General features: G+C 46.2%; 1 long non-coding RNA gene across 1 annotated transcript in view; it reads left to right on the forward strand.

The window, feature by feature from the left end:
- Nucleotides 1-271: 271 nt before the first annotated feature.
- The window catches only part of LOC113161737, a 38572-nt gene continuing 24575 nt past the window's right edge, over nucleotides 272-14268 (forward strand). Inside the window, exon 1 of the long non-coding RNA XR_003298778.1 lies at nucleotides 272-520. This is a non-coding gene — a long non-coding RNA (uncharacterized LOC113161737). The remainder of the gene's footprint in view (nucleotides 521-14268) is intronic.

A 14268-nucleotide genomic window follows, 5' to 3' on the forward strand; every position in this document is an offset into this window, starting at 1 on the left:
TGCATACACAACAATATGCAACTTAATTATTCTTAAAAATTCTCTAAGGCTGACAATGCCTGTGTTCAGTTGACAATCTTGTGTGTTGGTTTTGATTTGAGAAAGAAAGAAAAGGACATAGTTTTGTTAGAGAGAATGGTTTATAGCAACACATGGGAAAAACTCATCTAATTGGCGAACGCTTTAAGTGGAACAACAATTCCCACATTGCTTTGGGGGATGGACACCCCGGAAGCATAATGCTATCAGCTGTGCAACTCGAACTCCGCGGTTTAGCCTGTATTTGTTTACGTTTTTTTTTTATTTTCATCATGTAAAGTATGCCGAATTAGTGTTTGTAGTTCCTTTATAACCATGGATGAAACGACAACTGTCGACGTGTTAGTGTGAAAGTGCAGAAAACATGGTGATAGAAAAATGCGGAAATTCTCAACCGAGTTTGGAGTTAAAGGGAACGACTCATTCCAATCTGCACGGGCAAGGACGTTTCTATGCGTGGACATCGGATATCACGTCAAGTGTAAGTCTGATAGAATTTAAATTGTATGCACAATGTGTATGTGTTAAGATTTGACTGAGGTATGACTCCAAAATGCGTGTGTATGATTTTTGGCACAAGTTAATGCAATGAGCAGTAGCACAACCGGTGACTGTCTTGGTCTTTGGTAGCTGAAGACGACACAATTACCTATTTAGTTTGCCTCATTGAGTGTTTTTGCTTCAGGTGCTTCCCTCAGCCCATGTTCCTCCCCCACTTTGAAAACTCACCGTGCATGTGACTGTATGTTTGTCTTTATCTTTGGTTTGTTTTCATCTGTCAGTTTCTGTGGATACAAATCATCCCTGAACCTTTTTAATGATCTTTATCTGTGTGTGTGCCTCCTAGCATCACCCCAAATAGTGTCCTTGATGGCCTGCTCTCTGTTTTCCTTCTCCTCTTCACTTCACTACTCTGTGCTGTTACTTGAGAGCCAGACAGGGGAATACTGTACTCCATCTGCAGACGCAGACAGACCGACACTAAAAGGAGACTAGCCACTGATACACCGATGGCAGATAAGTGAAATGAGAGGAGGATACAAACAAGAGAGTGAGGATCCAACAGCGTCGAAAAGAGCAGGATTATAGGAAGGAAGAGGAGAGGAGATAGTGAGAAAAAGATGAGGGAGGGACTGGAGGGCAAATATAGAGGACAGGGCAGAGCAGATGAGGGGAGATTGGGAAGAAATGGAAGACCAGCGGGGGGAATAGGTGAGAGAAAGTGGAGTGACGGGAAGAGAGAAAGTGAAATTCGATATGAAAGAGGCAGAGGGTGAAGAAAAAAGACAGTGGGGGAGAGAGGAGGTAAGTGGCGGGATGTGAAGAAGGGTGTAGAGCAGGAGAGAGGCGACAAAAGGCAAAAGTGAGGGAGCGATGCTGTGTGATCAAGGGAGATGGGAGAGGAAAAGACAGGCTGCGAGATGTAGATAGAGAAGGGGAGATGGAGAGAAAGGAGAAGAGAGGAGGGGGAGAGAATGTGAGATCGAGGGCACGGAGCTAGAGGAGAGGAAGAGTGGGAGGGAGAGGGAGAGACAGATTGAAGCTGCAAGATCAAGGCAGATGTGAGGGAGGTGGGAGGAGGGTACGGGTACAGTGGCGCGGAGAGGAGAAGCGTAGATCGTTATCACGGGGCCGTGCTGCCTATTGATTTGCGTTAGTGTCTTGAGCTGGTGAAATAACAGAGGTGCTGGGAAGCAGACTCCCTTGTCATTAGCAAACACAGCTCTCAAGACGCCAGAGTGTGCGGTGCAAAGCGTGCATCCGTGTTGGTGTGTGAGACCATATGGCACATTTGATGTCCACATGATTAGGAGAGAGTGTAATGAAAAAACTAAGTCGAGAGCCAGCTGACAAAGTTTGAACAGTTAGTGGGAGAGAGAGACGGATGCAAACACATTGTAGGAAGAAACTGGAATAAGAGAAATGACTTCACGTAACAGATCTATCGGTTGATGAAGAGAAACAAACTTTGCTCCCAGCCTTTCTCTTTTCCTCTCTCCCCTCTCTTTTCTGCATGTGGCGCAGTGTGACAGTGGAGGTGATGAGGTGTGTGTGTGTGTGTGTGTGTGTGTGTGTGTGTGTGTGTGTGTGTGTGTGTGTGTGTGTGTGTGTGTGTGTGTGTGTGTGTGTGTGTGTGTGTGTGTGTGTGTGTGTGTGTGTGTGTCCTGCCAGGGACCAGGGAAGTGTGAATACGGCTGTGGAACTGTGCCAAACTGAGCTTGGGAGAAAGAAAGGAGCAGAAGAAGAAGAATAGAGAAAGACAGAGAGAAATGGAGTGGAGGAGGAGGAGATGAAGATGAAAGGAGGAATTGGATCTTCAACTCCCACTCTCGCTTTCTCTCTAGGTGATGAGCCTTGATGTGTTAGGGCGAGCGAGCGAGCAGGAGACACACACACACTAGCACACACACACACACACACACTCTGCTGCCTTATTCTACTCAACTAAGACCCAAATGACTCCTCGCTCACTAATTAAACTTTAATCTCCAATAGCGCGCAAATTACCTGCCATGCAACTGAGCGCAGAACTACAGGGATACAGCGAGAGAGGGAGGGAGGGATGGACAGATGAAGGAAAGGAGACTTGAATTGAAGGTCACACTTCACCTGCAGCAGGAAAAAAACTCTTCCTCTCCCTCTGTTTTCAGTCTCTTCTGTCCTCTCTGTCCTCAATTTGTGCTTGCGTCTTTCTATGAACATACGTGTTTACATCTGTGCCGTGTGCGCGAGTGTGTGTTTATGTGTCTGTATGAGTCACCGTGGCTGTAAACGGAGCAGTCGCCCGGGTCTGTGTTCCCTGTCTCACCTGAATGTTATCACGCACACGCGCGCAAAGTTGATGCTAGCCAAGTCCCTCGCATCCTCCTCTGCCTGGCCTCGTTCCCATCTCTCTCCTACAGGCACAGCCTCTGCTAGGGTACGCACACACTCCGCCATTTTGTGCCACACAGCAGAGGGCATCAAACCCGTGTGTGTGTGTGTGTGTGTGTGTGTGTGACGTGGTTAATTACAAAGAACTAACGATAATTACTACCATTTTCCTACCTGCTCCTTTCCAAGTCTGGCTCTCAGGTTGTGTGTTGGTGCATGTGGGTTAGTGTTTGTGTGTGTGTGTGTGTGTGTGTGTGTGGCGTCACTGAGCCCACTGGCAAGCAAAAACTCTGAAACACCCCAATGTGCCACATTTACCAGCTCCTACAGTTAATATATTCTTATGAGCAACAGGGAGGAAACCTACTTACAGCAGACTAAAATTACTCATTGCTAAATTTGCTCATTTGTCAGATGTAACACTGACAAGCATGAGGTTTAACGAGTATATCAGTTTAAAAACAGAAAAAATGACGGTGCTTTTCCAGAATCCTTTCAAACACCTCAGAAAAGGTGCCAGAACTTGTTGCATTCGGTACGTACAGTAGACGAGAGTCGTCACAGCACTGATGTCATTTGCAGCAGCAGGGACTCGGGTCTTTCCTAGTACAATGAGAACACAATGTGTCTTGTGGCTTTCATTTATTCATTCTTCTGCAACAAATATCTTATAACATGATTGCTGAATGTCTGTAAAGTGGTCTAGAAAGAGACTTCAGTTATTCTCTATCAAACTTGATGTTTAGCATGTACAAACGTGTCCAGCTGTACTGGATCATGCTACTATTTTACAGAACTTTTCCTTTAATCCCCACACAGGTGGCAAGTGGTAAAGAACATCAACTGAATTAAGCATCATAGAGGTCCCATTTTGTAGATTAACGGCTGCTACTGCTGCTCCTATATCCCAGGATGAAATTATTGAGTAAATACTGCAGTGCTAATGCAGGACCAGGGAACTGAGCATACACTGTGTGGTGAACACTTTCATCTTAACTACCTCACGATACCAGTGAGTGCACATATTTTTAACCTGACTGGTGCCAATGGGAATTAAGAGCTCTAAACTCTGAACACGTTAGTGCTTCACTCTGTCTTCTGTGCATTTAAGTCACAAGCTAGAAAGTGCAGTCACTGCCCAGACTGTTGGTATTACAGTGAAAGGTGTCTTCACAGTGCATGTTACCCACAGTCGGTGGTGAGGTTCGCAGTGGGGGAACATCAGGGGACAATCAAGGATATGCCCGTCATGCAAGATTGGCGGCGTGTGTTGTAGTGTGTGTATATCCATGTGTGTGCGTGCTGCCCGCTATGCATGACTAGACAGAGTCAGGTGTTCAGGGAGGGGCATTGGCACGACGATGCACCCATATGCTTGTGGCTGAGTGGTGGGTAAAGGGAGGGCGCATGGAGTGGGGAGAGATCTGCACTACGCCTGCGGTGCATGACTTCATCCCTCCTGCAGGCAGCAGGGGCACTGGGACTGAGAGACGCTGACTTAGAGGGTATGAAACAATGCTGCCGGACAGTCTGTGGGAGATGCAGGTTAAATGAGCCCCAAAGTACAAAACACAACAGCATAATGAATGTCATACAAACATATTCCTTTGCACACTCTTTCCATATACTACATCTTCTCAGTCCAAGGAAACCCTTTTCATGACCCACAGTACATGGGCACATACAGCACACAGCCTACACTCGGCTAATTTGGCCCTGCTAGTTCTGCACTGCATCCCTTCTGAGAGTAGCAGCTTTTATGATGTTCTCATGTCACAGCCATGATCTGTCAAGTACGTGTTTGGTTAAGTAGCCTAAATCTTTAGGATTGAGCTCGTAAGACGCTAGTATGAGTGTGTGTTGTGATGTCAGTTTGTAAGACTGCAGGGTTGACACTCTGCCACAAAGCAGCTTGGCCACTGGATGCAGTGCTACCTCTGTGTGATGCTACTTGGGTACACACACACACACACATACACACCCAGACACACATGCACACCACAAAGGACACAAACACACACATCTGATAAGATGCATTTCACACTGGGACTGAGGGACTGTCTGAATGATGTAGTCTAGTTGTTTGCCTTTGGATTTGCAGACATGACCACATGCCTTTGTATAAACACATGATCAAGGGTGCTCGCGCGCGCACACACACACACAACCAGTGAAGCATGAAAAGCAAATGATGCCACTGCCTCTTTCTGGGTCCCTCAGCAGAAGGCTCCCACAAACAACTGTACAGCAGAGGGACACACGTTCACAGGACGTGAGACAGCACAGGGTGGTGGTTAATGCCTGGATCCCCTCTGACGTCTGTGGGCAGGTAATAAGATATGTGGCGGGATGACATTGAGACCTGGCAAAAATGTTTACATAGGAGCCAATTATGCTTACCTTCCATCTATCATTTAAAGTTTGCTAGCTTATCTGCTCCACCCAGCACCTAGCAACCAACCTACAGCCAATTAGTGCCAAGCCTTCCTTGTTTCCTTGGCAACACACCACTGGCCTCCTAACATAGTGTGTGTTCATTTAGGCGCCTTAAAAATGAAAAGCAAAACTGCTTGTGCCAACCGTCTAGCTTATTGCAGCACTTTAAGTCAATAAATCATTACGACATTAATTCTTGAGACATTAGCACACGGGTGCTAAACAAACCGCGGACGAGATTGGCCGCGCTCTTCGTGTGTGCAACAGGGTTGTGTTTCATGGAAAAATGTGCTGGACTGCTTTACACCGCAAAACTGAGATCTGTTTCGCATCCAGCAAAAAAGCTTTCAGAGATTCTCACAATGGCAGATGGTGCAAGGAGAGAGAGGCCGATGGAAAAGTCCCTTCCAAGATGTTTATCCTTTTCGGTAAAACAAAAGAGAAAACAAATGCATATGGAGGGAGGGGGAGGAAAGAGACGTAGCCATGTCTTCTTCGTGACAGGAAGCAGAGAGGTTTAAGGATAACGTGGACATTATTCTTAACTTTTGACATAAGAGAGAGACTAACAATATGCTTTTGTTTATGTTCAGCTTTTGACAATGTTGGTAATGTTCAAACAACTAGATGTTGCATATGTATACCTTTTTATAATCAGGGCTGTAGGCTGAGTGAAAGCCAGGAATTATGATGACATATTGGAATGTGGGAGGGAATCACTTCCTCTTTCGCCCCTTCTCTATCCTCCGTTGCCCCTTCCTTTCATTCCTGTCCTCACCCCTCCCTTCCTCACTCCTTTCCCCCCAGCCCATTTCTTCTCCCTCTTCACTGCCAGCCCCTACCTGTCTCATTTGCATAGGATGCCTTATTTGCATACATATGAGCTAAAGAGAAAAGGGATTTGTGTGCGGAGGAAAAAGAGGAGGAGAGGCGAGATATGCAGGCAGGAGGTGGCTGATGAAAAGAAATGAAAAAGAGCCCTTTCAGTATCCGCAACCTCCCTCTCTCTCTGTCTCACACACACACACACACACACACACACTCCTTTTTTGCTCTCCCTCTTTCAATTCTGTTCTCGCCCTTTAGGTCACACCTTAGAGAGCTCCACTGAAGGCCCCATTAATGTGAAATATCAGACAGAGAGCGCTAAGACGCTAAGAGTGAACAGATAACTGATAAAAGATCTGCTGCACTATGGGCCAAATAAGAGAAAGAAACAGAAGGGAGGGAAAAAACAGAGAGAAAACAGATAAATAGAGCAAAGTAGCTTGTACACATCGCCCGTCTATCCACTCCAGCTGCCTGGCTCAGTGCTACCGCTGTGTTGTCATTGCCATGGTGGCAATGGATGGTTGCTTCAGCAGAGCAAAACTGATCAGCTGTGAAGCTAGGCCTACTCTTTTGTAGCTACGCACCACAGGGCCAGTTCTTTCCCTCTAGGAAAGATGGCACATAGCGGGCACCTCCCCCTCCCTCGTGTATGCACACACACACACACACACATTCATATATTATAAAGACATTGACAAAACACAAACACGTCCTCATACGTCTGTGTGGTATGGAGATGTACACACCAGTAGAATAAGCATATGAAGGGGATCACACACACGATATTCTTCACACGTTTTACTCAATACTATATAGACCAGTTCAAGTCAGCACACACACACAAACACACACACATACGAAGCAGCCTCTGTAAAATTAGCAATCTCAACCTCCCATTCTCATCTCCACATCACGCCAACCCAGATGCATCCCATACAATCTGTCCCTGATTGCACACAAATGCTTCAACCCCCCGAAATGCACGTGCCCGCACACAGACACACACACACACACACACACACACACACACACACACACACATAAACAGACATATTTATCCTTCCCGAGCTCGCTAATTGCATGTGTCTAATAACCTGGTGCAGATAGAAAACAGAGCAGTGCTCCCTCTTGTCTCTCTGTGGACACAGTCCAGACGTGAGGCAACTGCAGAAGGCATGGATATGAAAAGGCAGCTAGATATTGCAGGCAGACATAGAATTGTGTGTCTGTTTACGTGGGCGTTTGTGTTTGTGTGTGTGTGTGTTGGTCCTCCAGTCTTTGTTTGATCTTTCCGTCGGGGCCTGAAATGCTGCTGCGCACTAGGAATAATAACTTTCCTGCCAGTGCACCCACACACATGCATGTATGCTCGAAATGAATTTGCATTTGCACATGCTAAAACGAATGCATGGGCAAATACAAAATGAAGCACCTATCAACACACACACTCACACCTTCCATAGCTGTCTTTATACGTCCATATATGCGTGTGCAAACACACACACACGTGGTCATTCATGCATGAGCCATCTCCTGTGTATCACAAGCAGGGGCTGGAAAGGATGGAGCAGGGGGAAAAGAGAGAAAGTGATGAAAGGTGGCAGGGGGTAAGGAGGGGAGATGAAAGCATGGGGGGGGGGAGTGGAGAGGGGGGGGGAGGGTAAAAGGGCAAAGGAGGCATATGAGAGGCATAAGCGAAAGCGAGAAACAAAGGTGAGAGGATGGACCGAATTGGGCTGCGGAGGGAAGAGGGAACGACAGATGTGCTGACTGCTGATTGGATGAAAAACAAGACGAGAGAGAGAGCAAGAGAGAGAGAGAGAGAGAGAGAGAGAGAGGAGAGCGAGCCTGTCACCTCCAGTCAGCGGCCATTAGCGGCGGCAGCAGCTCTGAGACACCATCCCTCATTCTGCTCTGGCAGCGCTGGCACAATTAGACACACATGCACACACCTTCATGCACACGCTCATCCATTCGTCTGCTTCCGTCACACGTGTGTGTGTGTGTGTATGGTGTGTGTGTGGGGCTGAGACTAATTGAGTGTGTGTGCGTGCATCAGCCTGTATCTGCGCTCAGTGTTATTCTCGGTCTGTGTCTGCTGTGTGTGTGTGTGTGTGTGTGTGTGTGTGTGTGTGTTAATAGAAAGTCTTAGAGAAAGAGCAAATGTCCTTGTGTTTGATCTGCTTGTGCACATCTTCTGTGTGTGTATGTGTGTGTGTGTGTGTGTTTCTGCCACTGAGGGCCCAGTGCCCGGGCCTGAGAGTGAGTGATAGAGACCATGCCAACTTGAGCTGCATGCCACAGACTCCACGCCTGTACCCGTGTCCTGTCACTGCCAGCACCACCCTCCTCCTCCTCCTTCATCTCTGTCTCTCTTCTTTTTCTGTAATAGTCTCCTCCCTCTCTTCTGCCTCCCCTTCTCCTCTACTTTTTTATCTCTCAGCTCATGCTCATTCCCCATTTCTCTCTTTCTGTGTTTTGGCTGAATTGCCCTGTCTTTAGCTTCGTCTCCCCACTGAGCTGTTTTTTGTTGTTGTCTTTTTTCCTGTGACCACTCCGCCCAGCCCTCTCATCCTCACTTTTTGTTATTAGTTGAAGTTTTACCTGCCCTCCGCCACTAATTTCTCACATCTCTGTTGTCCCCTGTGGTTCATTCATCTTGGTGAAACCATATTTCATCACAATCTGTCTGTTTCATTATTTTACCAGCACATCTTTTGTCGTCTTCACCTCAAAATAACCCTTTTCTCTTTTCCTTTTCTCTCTTGTTGCCTTTCCTTTCCTCCTTTCATCTCCTCTCCTCCCTCCTCTTCTTCTACATCTATTATTTATTTCTACCGACCACCACTAGTGGCAGCTGTTTCCCATTTTCCTGTCCGTTCATAAACCCTCTCTGTCACTCTGTCTTCCTCCTTTTTCTCTTTCTCTTTTTTCACCTTACTCAATCTCTGAGATGTCTCTATTCAGGGCTCTCTATCCCTCTCATCAGAATCCTCATTATCCAGCCACCTTTCATAACTCTTCCCTTCTTCCTCCATTCCTCCTCTCTCTTCTCAGTGGTGTTGTTCCTAATTTTCTTACAGCCCAGCTGCCAGCAGACCTGCCTGGCTCATATGTGCACCTACCAATAGGGAAGCACACACACACACATTTTTATATGACAGTTAGAGGACACTCCACTCACACCATAACCCTAAAACCTAGTCTTTAAACACCCTTCTCATTGTAAAATGTCCTCACTTTGTAAGTCTCCTCAGTCAAATGGTTAAAAATCATGCTGGGCGTCACAATGATAGTAATACAAACACAAACAAAGGCATGCACATACATCCTGTATCCAGAGACATACAGGTCAGGGAGGATAAGCATATTAAAGAATTTGTTTACTCTCTCACAACCCTAACGCATTCATCCAGGATATAATGAGATTTCGCCCTTTGTGTATTCTTCTCTCCATCTTCATCACAAATTAGTTTACAATCATTATTTATATATGAAATACAAACCATTTTAGTGGCAAATTAGACACTGCTAAGTCCTTAAAACCATTTGCCGCTTTCATTTATCCACTCTTTCCAGTCTTGGCACCGCATATATTTCAGCACCGTTTCAAACACACAGAGAGCTGATAATTGAGAGAATGAGGCCTATTCTCTCACAGCCTCCCCTGCACAGCTAGTGAGACAGAGCTGAGGGCTCTGCTGCTGAAGTGCAGAGGCTGATAAAAATTAGAGCTCGCTGGATAGATGGGCTTTGGGCTGCTGACCACTGCCTTTTCTAGGCCAGTTATCCAGGGGAGAGCTCATTAAGCATAGCTGGAGGTGGAGGTGCCTCGTTAGGATGTGTGTCTATTGTTTCTAATATGCTGTGTCTCTGTATGTTTGATCATGTCGGCTCCAGTTGTGTTTGCGTGCAGCTTGTGTGTCTGCGTGAAAGCATCAGCGTGTGCACAGAGGAGAGCAGAACGATGTTACACAAGGCACACAGCGAGAGAAAGAAGTTGAGAAGAGAAACCCTGCTTATTAGGCCACCACTGACTATGTGTGTGATTCATGGCGAGTGTGAGAGAGACAAAGACATGAAGTGAAAGTATAGGAGAGAGAGAGAGAGAGAGAGAGAAGGAGGGAGATGGATAGAGTAGTGAACTAGGGCGGCCCAGGATCAGGCAGCTTGCAGGATGGCTGTATGCGGTCCTAGGGGAAAGGGCTAGCTTGTTATTTTAAGCAGGGTGACTCTGACGCTCACCTCGCATCAAAAAAAAAAAAAAAAAAAAAAGAGCACACACTGTATAGAAGCAAAAACACCTACACTAGTTGGCTCTGTGCAAATGAAGCTGACAGCACATGGCGTATCAGCTATCTTAGTGCCATAGAGGCCTATCTGTCCTGGCTAAGGGGCGAGTGTGTGTTTGTGTGTGTGTTCATACCACCAAATCAACCTGATGACACCGGTGGTACATAGATCCTATGGGAACCACATGCCGGATGTGAGTGTGTGCATCCCCTTCTGTACTCAATGTGCATCTATGCCCTGTGTGTGTGTGTGTGTGTGTGTGTGTGTGTGTGTAAATAAGTTTGACCTTGTGCTAAATTCAACAGTTGCAAAGGTGATCCCATGTGTGCAGTTTCATGAAGAAGTAGACAGCCTCTGTGCCTTTGTGGGGGCGTCTTCGTATGACGACGTGTATGAACCCGTGTGTGTGTGTGGTGCCTGGGCAGCCTTGTGACTTAGTGTCTGTGACATTTGACATACTACAGTGCCTGCAGTGTCTGCTCTGTGGGGCCGAGGCTGAGCTCTGCTAGCATGGCAGCGCGCCTCGGCTTGCACTTGTCGCATCACATCTCGTCACATTACAAGTAATCTCACCATGTCACATTTTTCTCCTCTCTCATTCTCATGCCTCCCCCCTCCCCCCCATCCCTTCTTCTCATTGTTTTTGATATTTCTCAAATTAGGTATTCCTTCCTGTTTCTTTCTCATTCACTGTCTCTACGCTCTAATGCTTCGATTTCTCCTTCATCTTCTCCCCCTGCGTTGCTCTTTATCTGAGCGTCTGCCGCTTTCTTTCTCTGGCTGCCCCTATTTCATCTCATCTCATTTCCTCTGTGCCTTTTCTTTTTTTTTTTTTTTTGCTACATCCATCCTCTGTGTCACATCTGATTCTATCCCTCCTTTTTGTCCAACTTTTTCTCATTCTGCTCTCATTTCCTTTCCCTCTTCTCTGTCTGTCACCCAGCTTACTCTCTCTCCCTCTTCCTTTTGTCTGTTCTATCTTCTATTTTCGTTCTGTTTCTCTCCCTCCTTTTTTCTTCAGTTGGTGCTCAGCTCACACCAGGCCAATTAGCTTGCATCAGTCCACTCCTGTTGGCTCAATGATACCCAGCAGGTAAGCCGGGGTTCTATTAAGCAGGTGTCTGTGTGTGTGTTTGTGTGTGTGTGTGTACGTGTGGGTTTGTTTACAAAGAAAGCTGTGCATGGGTCAGTTTATGAGTCCTGGTGTGTCTGTGTGGGTGCATTCAGTTTGCGTCCACACCCACCTAGACACACACCCACATGCTATTAAACACACGTGGACACGCAAGCACGCACAAATACACATCTGCTCAGTGAGAGGGGCCCGCCGTGCGCGCTCCCTCGGCCAACAGATAAACAAGAGTGCTTGCATCTCATGGGAAGTAACCATGGCAACCGTCTCTCACTCTCCTTTTCACTCCATCTCTCCCTCTCTCGCTCTGTGAGCCGCCTGGTTGGCTGGCTGTCCTGGAGGCAAGACAATAGCAGGTTTCAGGGCCAATGTCACTTTTTTGCTCTCCCCCCTCGTCTCTCCTGCTCTCTTGCCAAACAAGGAAAAAGAGAGAGGGAGGGGGGGGGGGGAGAACGCTTCCTGTGTTGATAAATGTGATGTCACAGGTGAGGCGGCAGCCACGCAGAGCAGCGCGAGTGGAAACATAAAAAACGACAGATCCAGCCAGATTTTTGCAATCTCCCTCTGTCTGTCCCCTCCTCCTCCCACGCCTCCCTCTCTTCCTCTTTTTGTATAATGTGGCCAATTGCCTTCTTCCCTTTGTAGGGCGCAAGAGGAAAAGGGGATTTCATGGAGGCTAACTAAGCCCCTAATCCTCTGTTTCATGCCGTTCTCTCTGTCGCTCTCTCGCTCTCTGTTTATATGTCTCTCTCTCTCTCTCTCTCTCTCTCTATTTCTGCTTTGCTGGAACTGTTGCCTTGTTAGTGGGGTGCAGTGGTGGAGGAAGTGTTTAGATACTTTATGTAAGTAAAAGTATAAATACAACAGTGGGAACGTGCTCAATTTAAAATATTACATACTCAAATGGTCTGATGCAGTGCTCACTAAATGGTGCTTGTTACTCTTATTACTGAATTATAGGAAGCATTTCTGATGGTGACGAAGCTGATCGTAATCGTATATTCTGTATTCTTTGTTGTTAAAGCAATAATACAGTGGAGTAAACACTATGAAGTATATAGTTATTGGTGACAACAGATCAGATTTGCACAACACTAAAGTTTAACCTCTACGGTATGTACATGAAGTCCTTATTATGATTTTTTTTTTATTATTTTTATCTTTTAATTTATTTGCTTGGAACAACATTATTATTAATTTGTGGTTGTGCTTCAGTCCATCTGATGAATGTCAGCTCATTTATATACACAGATCAGCCACAACATTAAATCTACGCAGCCTCATATGCTGCAGTCTGGGGTGCACTTCGTCTTCTGGCACCTGTTGAACATTGCCAGCATTTCATTGTTCTCATGCTGACCCCTGTGTACATTTATCTTAGCTTTTCTTGGTCTCCTCCAAATCCTGGCAAATAAGGATTTGGCTGTTTTAGTAGCTAAATGTTCATCTATGTTCACCAGTTAGATGCTAAATGGTTTGGCTGTTGGGTGCTAATGTACAGTTACTGATTAGACTTTTTTTTTTGCTTTCTGCTGCTGGGAACAATGCTGATAAGAGACCAAAATAAAGGCCTGAAAAATATACGATAAAGCCAGATAAAAATGAAGAAAACAGCAGAGTCAGGTAATTTTTCCTAGTGGGTAGATCACAAGAAGCAACTCCGTTCACAAGTACATATGTGATCCATTGGTAATATGAAAATATTGATTATAGCAGCCTGCAGCCTCGGTAAATGTACTTGACACTGGTGGCAATGTCGAGCGACATTTATAGAAGGAGATGTGAGAGGGTGTTTTGCTGCAATGCTCTGTCAGTGTCTCTGTCTCTCATGTCTTTCCCACCTGCTCTGAATGACGGCAAAAACCTCAGACAATCATTCTGTCCTGAATGTGTGCGAGAAGCCAAGAGAGAGAGGAAGAGAGCTGTCAGCCACTCTGGCTAACCACCTAATAGGTTGCCATACTGAACTGACATTTGAAGGCTACAGGAGCATTAGTCCTGAAATGAAAAAGAGAGATGAGAGAGAGAGAGGGCAAGAGACGGAGGAGAGAGATTGGATATGCAGTGAGCGTGCTGTGGAGTCGGCAGCCCTTATCAATGCATCTGTCTATCCATCCGCACCACACGGCCTCATCTCCTCTATGATCTCCACCCACCCCGGTCCTCCGCCTCCTCTTGCCATCCCTCACACTTTCTCTCTCTCCATCTCGCCCAGAGAGAAGAGAGAGAGGAAGCACAGAGATGAAAGGAAGAAGAAGGAATACAGTCGGGGGCGAGCCACAGGGGGCTGAGTGAACGCATAGACAGGAGTGTGTGAGGGGAACCAAGCAAAGGAATAAGAGCCAAGGACAGAGAGAGCATCTCAGATGTTTAATTTACAGTCTTTCCTGCTGCAGACAGATGTGTGAGATGGAAGAGAGGCAGGCAAATAGAGATAAACAGCAAGATGGACAAGGAGACAGCCAGATACATGGTCAGACATGCAGATCGACAGAAAATAGGCAAGCTGTCTTAAATCTCTTTCTCCCTGACAGCAGCTATTGAGCCACTTTTTACCAAGTGGAGCGACACCAAAGACTTGAACCTCTCTTCCTTAACCCTCCATTTATCTTTTGTCATTCGTCAGTCCTTTTTCTTTTTTTTTTTTCTTTCTTTCACAGTTC

Source organism: Anabas testudineus, chromosome 8 (assembly GCF_900324465.2).
Source record: "Anabas testudineus chromosome 8, fAnaTes1.2, whole genome shotgun sequence".
Classification (NCBI taxonomy): domain Eukaryota; kingdom Metazoa; phylum Chordata; class Actinopteri; order Anabantiformes; family Anabantidae; genus Anabas; species Anabas testudineus.